The following is a 10,396-nucleotide window of genomic DNA, read 5'->3' as shown; positions in this document are numbered from 1 at the left end:
ATGTTAAACATGGCGGCGGTGATGGATCTGGGATTGGAGGAGCTGCAACTAGTGCTTCCTCTGATGTAACGGTTTCACCCCACCGACTAGGAGGAGGTCACGCACTACCTCACCCCCAAGATCCATAAGCAATACTTCTTCTGTCACCTGGTCGCCGATGTCAACCTCAACAACATCGAGCTATGGGATCTCCTGACTAAGTGTAGTACAACTCAATAATTTACAGGCATGAGGCAGTATGCTCATTGCCAGTTCGTACAGAAGAGGTGAAGATGGGTGAGAAGGACTGGTTTATTTTTATGCAAATGGATCATAAGTACCTGAAGGGGATGCGCACAAACCAGGCAACTAGGAGTGGCTATTGGAAGGCGATAGGTAAGGCAAGGGGATCTTCTGTGGAACATGACAGTACACGGTCCTCATCGACATGAAAAAGACACTCCTCTTCTACCACGCCCGCGCCCCCAGCATCCCGAAGACACCGTGGGTGATGAACGAGTGCCGCCTGCAGGGCGACTTGCCCCATCGCCTAACCCCGCCGCCAAGGTACAACAAGAATCAATTTTGTTTTTAGTCTCCGTCTTCATAAAAGTTGGTAGATTGAACCGCTGGAGCATCACATGTCACGCTCGAGATTTGATTCTTGTTTCTTATTCTCCTCGTGTTGTTTTCTGAACCTACCTATTACGTGCATGCATGACAATTGGGTTGCTTGTCGACTATTCAACAAAGACTTGGTGGCAAAGAATGCTCCCTGGATGGCGGTTGCGTCTGCCGGGGGCATGGAGGTGGAGGACCCATTCACCTTCCTCGATGAGTTGCTCAACAGTGATGAATTGCTCAGCTGTGCCAACCTTCTCAAACAAGGACCCAAATGCGAAATTGTCGTGAACTCTCCCTAGTCAAACTGGTTGTCCACAAGAAGCATCTCCAAAGTGTAGTAGTGCAAGCCTCCCTTGAGGGCGTATACATGAGGAGTTGGTAGTGATGTGGTTCCCAACCTCCTTCCTAATCATCGGCAACATCCCAATAATAATTGGCTGCTCATGGTGAAGGCACTATTGTTCATGGTCATCATCTTCCCGAATCGAGACACTGAATCGCGATACTATTGCTATAGAAAATGTAAATGCGGTGTGGAGATAATTGTTGTGGTGAATACCAGAAAAGTTGGGATGCGATAGAGATGGATAAGCTTAAGGATAGAGGAGAGCAGATGATAGCAGAGGTCGCCGAGTCTAAGTTCTATGTCTCGTAGCAAATTGGGTGTTTGTGTATGGAAGGAAAAAATCAGCCTAACCAAGGAAGAGAGAATAGGTCAACTAACCAAAATACGCACCCCTGCAAAAAATGTCTTTCAAGTGGGTTTGTTTAAGGTTTATTTATTGAAATGTGAACCAAGAATTTTCGCTGTATCACACTTGTGATCCTTTGAATTATTTCCTATACCATTTTTGGAAGTGTGAAATACGTCGGCAACAATGAGACTCGTTGGTATGATCAAGGAGTGTGCATCCTCATTGTACAATCACTACCTTCCTGCTTCGAAGGAGTTCAATTCAACACATTTTTTGAAAATCGCATCTATAACATGTGGAGGTCACACATTGCACTTTTTAGTAGTATCCGTGCATGACAACGTCATGCGCGGCCCATGCTGCTTGGTCGATGTAGCAAATTGCTACTCCAGCACAACTAATCAATTTACATAAAAGAGGCTTCCAACATGAGTTACATATTGGAATCCCAATATTTAAGAATGACCCTCAAAATAAGAATGAAGTTTGATCCTTGAAAATGCTGACTTGAATGCCGAATTAGCCAAATAAAAATGGTTTTGTCACTCCCCAAAATTTGTAGATGAGTTTCCTACTCAAAATATACAAGATGGAAAGATTTAGGTTTTGGACGTGAGAAAAAAAATTAACGAATCAATGGGCCTCACTTAATTTTTTTGTGCTCTACAGGTACTGGTTCGAATCATCACCACAACTTCATGATATAATTTTCAAACTATTTCATAACCACATAATATTTTGTGTGAAATTTAATCATGATGCATTAGAACTTGTCATGACATGTTACACACTACTGGACCTGCAGCACAGCATTGCGGACGCTATATAACCTCCTCACCTCACCGCACTTCTAAACCCGAAAGCATTAAGACAAAATCACCTCTCCACAACTGTCGCTCTTCTTACACCTCCTCAGCCATTGTTTCATCTGGTTCTTCCATAGCTTATCAAGGAAAGATTGTAGATCCAAGAGGGCGCAGTGATGTCAAACATGGTGGCGGTGATGGATCTGGGATTGGAGGAGCTGCAACTAGCGCTTCCTCTGATGTAACGGTTTTACCCCACCGACTAGGAGGAGGTAACGCACTACCTCACCCCCAAGATCCATAACCCCTACTTCTCCTGTCATGTAGTCGCCGATGTCAACCTCAACAACATTGAGCTTTGGGATCTCCCGACTAAGTGTAGTACAACTCCTGGATAATTTGCAGGCATGAGGCAGTGCGCTCATGGCCAGTTTGTTTTACAGAAGAGGTGAAGATGTGTGAGGAGTGGTTTATTTTTGTGCACATGGATCAGAAGTACCTGAAGGGGATGCGCAATAACCAGGCAACTAGGAGCGGCTATTGGAACGCGACGGGTAAGGCAAGGGGATATTTTGGGGCACAGGACGGTACACGGTCCTCATCGGCATGAACAACACACTCGTCTTCTACCATGCCCTCACCCACCAGCAGCTAGAAGACACCGTGGGTGATGAACGAGTGCTGCCTAGAGGGCGACTTGCCCCATCGCCTAACCCTTCTGCCAAGGTACGACAAGAATCAATTTTGTTTTTTAGTCTCCATCTTCGGACAAGTTGGTAGATTGAACCGCTGGAGCATCACATGTCACGCTCGAGATTTGATTCTTGTTTCTTATTGTCCTTGTGTTGTTTTTCACCCTGCCTATTGCGTTCATGCGTGACGATTGGGTGGCTTGTCGGCTATTCAACAAAACTTGGTGGCGAAGAATGCGCCCTAGATGGCGGTTGCGTCCGACGAGGGCATGAAGGAGGAGGACCCATTCACCTTCCTCGATGAGTTGCTCAACAGTGATGAATTGCTTAGCCATGCCGACCTACTCAAAGAAGGACCCAATTGTGAAATTGTTGTGAACTCTCCCTAGTCAAACTGGTTGTCCTCATGAAGCATCTCCAAAGTGTAGTACTGCAAGCCTCCCTTGAGGGCGCATACATGAGGAGTTGGTAGTGGTGTGGTTCCCAACCTCCTTCATAATCATCGGCAACATCCCAATAATAGTTGGCTGCTCATGGTCAAGGCACTATTGTTCATAGTCATCATCTTCCCCAATCGAGACACTGAATCGCGATACTATTGCCGTAGAAAATGTAAATGTAGTGTGGAGATATTTCTCGTGGTGAATACCGGAAAAGTTGGGATGCGTTGGAGATGGAAGAGCATAAGGATAGAGGAGAGCAGATGATAGCAGAGGTCATCAAGTCTAAGTTCTATGTCTCATTGCAAATTGTGTGTTTGTGTATAGAAGGAAAAAATCAGCCTAGCCACGAAAGAGAGAGTAGGTCAAATAAACAAAATACGCACCCCTGCGAAAAATGTCTTTCAAGTGGGTTTGTTTAAGGTTTATTTATTGAAATACGAACCGAGAATTTTCAATGTATCACACTTGTGATCCTTTGTATTATTTCCTATACCATTTTTGAAAGTGTGAAATACATCGGCAGCAAGGAGACTCGTTGGGATGATCAAGGAGTGTGCATCCTCATTGCAAAATCACTACCTTCCTTACCAATGACCCAATAACCCTTTTTTCTTCGATCTCAATTACTTTAAAGTAGAAAGATAGGGACAAACAAGTGTAGAAGGAGGAAAGGTAGGAGAATGTGCAAAGAGTCTATGAATATGTAAATTATGGAAATAATTTGGAAGGAGTCCAATTCAACACATTTTTTGAAATCGCATCTGTAACATGTGGAGGTCACACATTGCCCTTTTTTAGTAGTATTCGTGCATGACAACATCATGCAAGTCACATGCTGCTTGGTCGATTTAGGAAACTACTACTCTCCCACAACTAAGAAATTACCATAAAAGAGGCTTCCAACATCAATCACATGATGGAGTCCCAATATCTAAGAATGACACTCATAATAAAAATAAAGTTTGATCCATGAAAATGATGACTTGAAGGCCGAATTAACCAAACGAAAGTGGTTTTTTTACTCCCCAAAATTTGTACATTAAATTCGTACTCAAAACATACAAGGTGGAAAGATTTATGTTTTTGAAGTGAGGAAAACATTTTTTTAATGAATCAATGGGCTCCACTTAACTTTTGTGGGCTCTACAGGTATTGGTTCGAACCATCACCACAACTTCGTGATATAATTTTCAAACCATTTGATAACCACATAAATTTTTGTGTAAATTTAAGCATGATGCATTAGAACTCATGATGCCCTGTTACACACTACTGGACCAGCAACACAGTATTGCGGAAGCTATATAACCACATCACCCCATTGCACTTCTAAACACGAAATCATTAAGACAAAATCACCTCTCTCACAACTATCGCTCTTCTTACTCCTCCTCAGCCACTATTTCATCTAGTTATTCCATAGCAAATCAAGGCAAGATATTAGATTCGAGAGGGCGCAACCATGTCATATGTGGCGGTAGTGATGGATATGGGATAGGAGGCGTTAAGCTAGCGCTTCCTCCGAGGTACCAGTTTCACCCCACTGACGAGGAGTTGGTCATGCACTACCTCACCCCTAAGATCAATTACCCCTATTTCTCCTGTCACGTGGCGCCAATGTTAACCTCAACAATATCGAGTTGTGGGATCTCCCGGCTAACTGTAGTACTAGTCCTCGATAATTTGCAGGCATGAGGCAGCACGCTCATGGCCATCTCGTTTTGCAGACGAGGTGAATATGAGTGTGAAGGAGTGGTTTCTTTTTGTGCACATGGATCAGAAGTACCTGATAGGGATGCGCAGCAATCGGGCGACTAGGAGCGGCTATTGGAAGGTGACGTGTGAGCAAGGTACTGTATGCGGTCCTCACCGGAATGAACAAGACACTCGTATTCTACGACGGCAGTGCCCCCCAGCGGTTAGAAGACGCCGTGGGTGATGAAAAAGTACCTCCTCAAGGGTGACTTGCCCCATCACCTACCCTCTCTGTCAAGGTACGACAAGAATCGATTTTGTTTTTTAGTCTCTGTTTTTGGACGAGTTGATCGATTGAACCGCTGGAGCATCACATGTTACGCTCGAGATTTGATTCTTGTTTCTTATTATCCTTTTGTTGTTTTCTCAACCTGCCTATTGTGTGCGTGCATGATGATTTGGTTGTTTGTTGGCTATTCAACAAACACTTGGTGGCGAAGAATGCGGCCTAGATGGCGGTTGCATCTGACAGGGGGATGGAGGAGGAGGACCTGTTCACCTTCCTCGAGAAGTTGCTCAATAGTGATGAATAGCTCAGCCATGCCGACCTGCTCAAACAAGGAGCATTCACAAAAATTGTCTTGAACTCTCCCTAGTCAAACTGTCGATCATCACGAAGCATCTCCAAAGTGGAGTAGTGCACACCTCCCTTGAAGGCGTATACATGAGGCGTTGCTTGTGGTGGCTCCCAATCTCCTTCCAAATCATAGGCAACATCCTAATAATAGTTGGCAGCTCGTGGTAAAGGCACTATTGTTCATGGTCATCATCTTCCTTAATCAAGACACTGAATCGCGATATTATTGCCACAGAAAATGACAATGCGGTGTGGAGATATTTGTCCTGGTGAATGTTGAAAAAGTTGGGATGCGATAGAGATATCAGAGCATAAGGATAGAGGAGAGCAGATGATAGCAGAGGTCACTGAGTCTAAGTTCTCTGTCTCGTAGCAAATTGGGTGTTAGTTTATGGAAGGAAAAAAATCAGCCTAGCCACGGAAGACAGAGTAGACTAAATAACCATAATATACACCTCTTGCGAAAAAGTCTATCAAATAGGTTTATTTAAGGTTTATTTATTGTATTGCCAGCCGAGAATTTTTAGAGTATCACACTTGTGGTCCTTCCAATTATATCTAGATCCATTTTAGAAACTGTGCAATACATCCGCAGCAACGGTACTCATCATGGTGATCATGGAGTGTGCATCCTCGTTAGAAAATCACTACCTTCCTTACCAATCACACGATCACCCTTTTTTCTCCGATCTCAAGTACTTCGAAGTAGAAAGGTAGGGACAAAAAATGGTACAAGGAGTAAAGATAGGAGAATGTGCAAAGAGTCTATGAATAACTAAATTCGGGATACAATTTGGAAGGAGCACAATTCAACACATTTTCTGAAAATCGCATCACACTTGCGCTTTTTAGTAGTATTCGTGCACGACAACATTGTTAGAGTACTATATACTAGAACGGAATCACGCCTTGGCGCGAGGGTGCCGGTCCCAACATTTTGATCAAGTAGGTAATAATAAGTTAGTAGGGAATATGGTTTAGTGCTGGAGACACTGCCTTCTAATAACCAGCCCCGGTTGCTCGTAAATTTCAATCGGCGTCAGGAGATTCATCGATGAAAACAACTAAACATGAATAATGGGCATCCGTTGCAACTACCTTCCCTGTCCCATGCCTGCACCAAAGAGGCCGTTAGACACGAACAAAAGGACTGCCAGTACACTAAACGCCATGAAGACCGGACAGGAAGCACAAGTTCAAGACAAGTATACTTACGCTATAGCAGATGAACCCAGATCTCGCCAATTTTTACAATCTTAATACCTGAGGGGCATCCAAGAGAGCTCAGGGACGGGCAAAAGGGCAAGTAAATGTGCATGATTGGGACGGATGGATGGTGCGTTCAATTACATGGGGTCAAAGGCCTGTTGAGATTAGACTCTCTAGATGGTCGCCAAGTTGGCGACGGCGGCTTCCTCGATGGTCTTGGTCGCATCATCGAGCGGCTTAGGGGGGAACCCGACCTGGAGCGTGTAGTCGCTTGTTTCTCCTGGCCTTGTCGTGTCGATGAGCTCGTAAGTCATTGATCGTCTGGCTTGTGTTGAAGCGCGCAACCACATGGCTGCCGTCTGCAAATGGGACAGGGCGGTTGACGGCAAAGAATCATCTACTATGATAGTCTGGAGGGAGGTTGACGGCAAAGAATCATCTACTATGATAGTCTTGCGCACCGTGGTGGTCGCAGTGCTAGAAGCAGCAGCTGCAGGAGTGATATCCGCAAGAGCAGAGTTTTCATATGGTGCAGCAAGAATTCTTCCCCCTCCTTGAAATGGGACAGGGCGCTTGACTGGCTCCTATGTTCGGGTATCGATGAGTACTGTGACGGCGACCATTTAAGAAACATATGAAGCACTACAGAATTACATGATACTCACAGGACATTTTTCTTCTTTACGGACAAGATTTACGTTCACCTTAGACATCCCATCAGCCGGCACAAGCTCAGTTGGGCATTCAGACTTCATGATGCTCTAGAGAAACAGAAAAATCAACAGATAGATAAGTAGATTACTTGCATTCAATTGAGCACAAGCAGATATAAGAACAGCAACATGTGATGGAATAAAGGAACAAATGCATGTTCCACACACTTTATAATATTGCCAAAGAGAAAGTGTTACGAGTAAGACCAACAGATCCAATCAGGGATAAGCAACAACAAAGGTAAATATAAGACAAAGGAGTTCGAACAAAATATAGCTGACAAAGCTACCTAGTTTTTCCCCTTACCCTATTTCATCAAGAAATCTCGATGCCTTGATATGTATATTTATTTTAGTCGGCAAGCTACTGCAATATAATGATAACTTGCTACGAAAAAAGTTCTTGGACAAAAAAATGTGTCCCTAATGGCAAAAAAACTTTCCCAACCACTAACACATCCATAACCCTGGCTTATACTCCCTTCGTCCCAAAATAAGTGTTGAACAAAGTTGTACTAAAGTTGAGACACTTATTTTCGGATGGAAGGAGTATGTATTTAACTGGGACATTGCAAAAATAAGAGAAGCCGTGAGATACCATCATGGAAGCAAATGAGTTAGTTTCTTAAATACCAGCTAAAAAATGTTACGTCTAACAACAGGGAAAGAGGTCAGCCAGACATTATTTCAATTAGCTAAATGCTAATGCTCTGGTATATATATATATATATATATATATATATATATATATATATATATATATATATATATATATATATTGTCAGTTGTTTAAATCCTTGTGCCATATAATCCACGAATTTGTAAGAAATTAATAAACATTATCTCAAAACATACATTAGTCGTATAAAGCATATGTACATCCTCCATAAAATGGTTGACACTTTTGATGGTTCCTAATAACTTTTGAGCAGTGAATGGACCGCTACCAACTCAGATCTTCATGAGTATAAAGATGAACCATTATTACGCTATATTGCACACATAATCATCAGCATGTAATGTTAAAAGGTTAAAGCATTATCAAAGTAAAAGAAATAGAAAAAGCATATATCAATTCACACACATAACAACCAGTAGTGCATATACACTTAGTTGCACACATCAGAGTTCTTTTTACCTCTAAAAGGATGCATGCTCTGGGTCGTTGAAACTTCTAAGTGGACCGTCGTCTATTGTGAACTCACCGCTCCAGAAGTAGATGTTGTGAAGAATTTCCTCTGATGGCTGTGGTGAATCAGGCTGTACAGTTTCACCTGTTAGATTAAGCATGACTATAGATACAACATCAAAAGTTCTTTAGAACAAACATGGGAGAATTGGCAAGACCGTGCCGGTCCAAATGACTTGTCCAAGCAATTAAAGATCAAACACATGTTGCATTAATAGGAAGGCAAGTTTAGCACATATATTCAATAGAACAATTCATTTCCGAGTTCCAGAGAATAAGAAACATTCAGTCTTGTACCAGAAGCAAGGCATCGTCGAGTGCAACACGGTCATATAAGATTACAATAGCTAATTGCATTTAGTCCATCCCGTAAGCAAGGCATCATCAAGTTTAGTATGGTCATGAGATTACAAAAGCTAATTAGACGACATTAGGTTCAACACTTGGAGTAGGAACATAAGAGAGCAAAAGCAAAACTAATGCATGAGATTAATATGTCAGACATAAGAGCCTCCATTTATAGAAGCAAAAGAGATAAATCAGTGGAGATCCCACCCAAGCTATTAACGATGAGAGAAGAAAAGGAGAGAGGGAGAGGGAGAGTGTACCAGAGTTACATCAGTGGTCATTAAAAAGAATGATCACCAAAACAGAAAATGATCTAAGAGAATGGTCTACCAACATAATGAAACAAAATATCTCCTAATAGAATGGCCAGTACCAACATAATGAAACAAACTCAGCTTCCGCCGTGTCGTCAGCCGTTGCAAAGCAAATGTGATGCCTACAACAAAGCACGCATTAGTTGCAAATATGACATAATTGGAAACAAAAAAGCGAAGCAATTGACAATGATTCTTGAGGTATGAGGTACAACTTTTTATCTCAAGAAAAAATGGTCAACAAAAACTCATTTTTTGCTATAAAATGTAACCATTTCCCATAAACACTACCAACTCTGAGTATAGGACCCAAGCAAGAACATGATCCTCTCTCTCTCTTTATTTCAGAATAAATTAACATGAGGGAATGATATATGCACTAAGCACCACAAAGTTGTGTAACAAAAAAGAGTAAAACACTGAAGACCAAAACAGTGTCATTCCAATTTCCCTCAAAAGGGCATGAGCTACTAATATCTGGTAGTAGTAAGAATCATTTGTGTGCAATGAAGAACATACCAACTCCTAATAAAGAAACAACTGGTATATATCTAGATGAAACCTTAAACGATACATGTGAGCAGATGAAATCAAAGACTATCATCTTTCTTGATTTTGGCTGCTTTGACAACTTGTATCCAGTTTGGGTGATAATTTTCCTTCTATCTTTGTCTCCTATTAAGCGGACTTGCCTCTACACACATCCACATGTGGTTCTGATTGGCATGTTCTCAACGATTGGATTGAGGAACACCTTATATCTTCGTGTATGGACCATACATTCAAATACAATATGTATAGTTTGAACATAATTGAAGAAATATTGCATGTAGACAGCCAGTAATATGAATACCTCAAATTTCAACTACACGTATGTTTTACATTATCTAAATCAGAGTAGAAACTAAAAGGAATTATTTTAGTGCCGCCCGTTGAAACGAGAGTGCCATGGAGGATTGAAAGCCACGCAAGATAAAGAGACAGAGGTACCTCACAACATCGATGTGTCACGCGCAGATCCTTCGATGTTCTATCAGCAGAGTAGAAAGTAA

At 42.1% G+C, this 10,396-nt stretch overlaps 1 long non-coding RNA gene and 3 pseudogenes across 1 annotated transcript; 3 read left to right on the top strand and 1 right to left on the bottom strand.

The window, feature by feature from the left end:
• On the top strand, window positions 1-902 carry LOC119360580 (annotated as a pseudogene).
• A 1,378-nt stretch (window positions 903-2,280) lies between these two features.
• LOC119367261 lies at window positions 2,281-3,185 on the top strand (annotated as a pseudogene).
• Window positions 3,186-4,493: 1,308 nt separating this feature from the next.
• On the top strand, window positions 4,494-5,590 carry LOC119360579 (annotated as a pseudogene).
• A 780-nt stretch (window positions 5,591-6,370) lies between these two features.
• LOC119367259 lies at window positions 6,371-10,380 on the bottom strand. The gene is made up of 7 exons (XR_005176242.1): window positions 10,335-10,380; window positions 9,404-9,466; window positions 8,632-8,753; window positions 7,446-7,541; window positions 7,242-7,364; window positions 6,787-7,139; window positions 6,371-6,685 (listed from the first exon to the last, which is right to left on the bottom strand). It is a non-coding gene; the product is annotated as an uncharacterized LOC119367259 (long non-coding RNA).
• Between the last annotated feature and the right edge of the window lie 16 nt (window positions 10,381-10,396).

This window comes from Triticum dicoccoides, chromosome 2B (genome assembly GCF_002162155.2).
Source record: "Triticum dicoccoides isolate Atlit2015 ecotype Zavitan chromosome 2B, WEW_v2.0, whole genome shotgun sequence".
Classification (NCBI taxonomy): domain Eukaryota; kingdom Viridiplantae; phylum Streptophyta; class Magnoliopsida; order Poales; family Poaceae; genus Triticum; species Triticum dicoccoides.
This window is presented reverse-complemented; position numbering and strand designations above follow the sequence as displayed.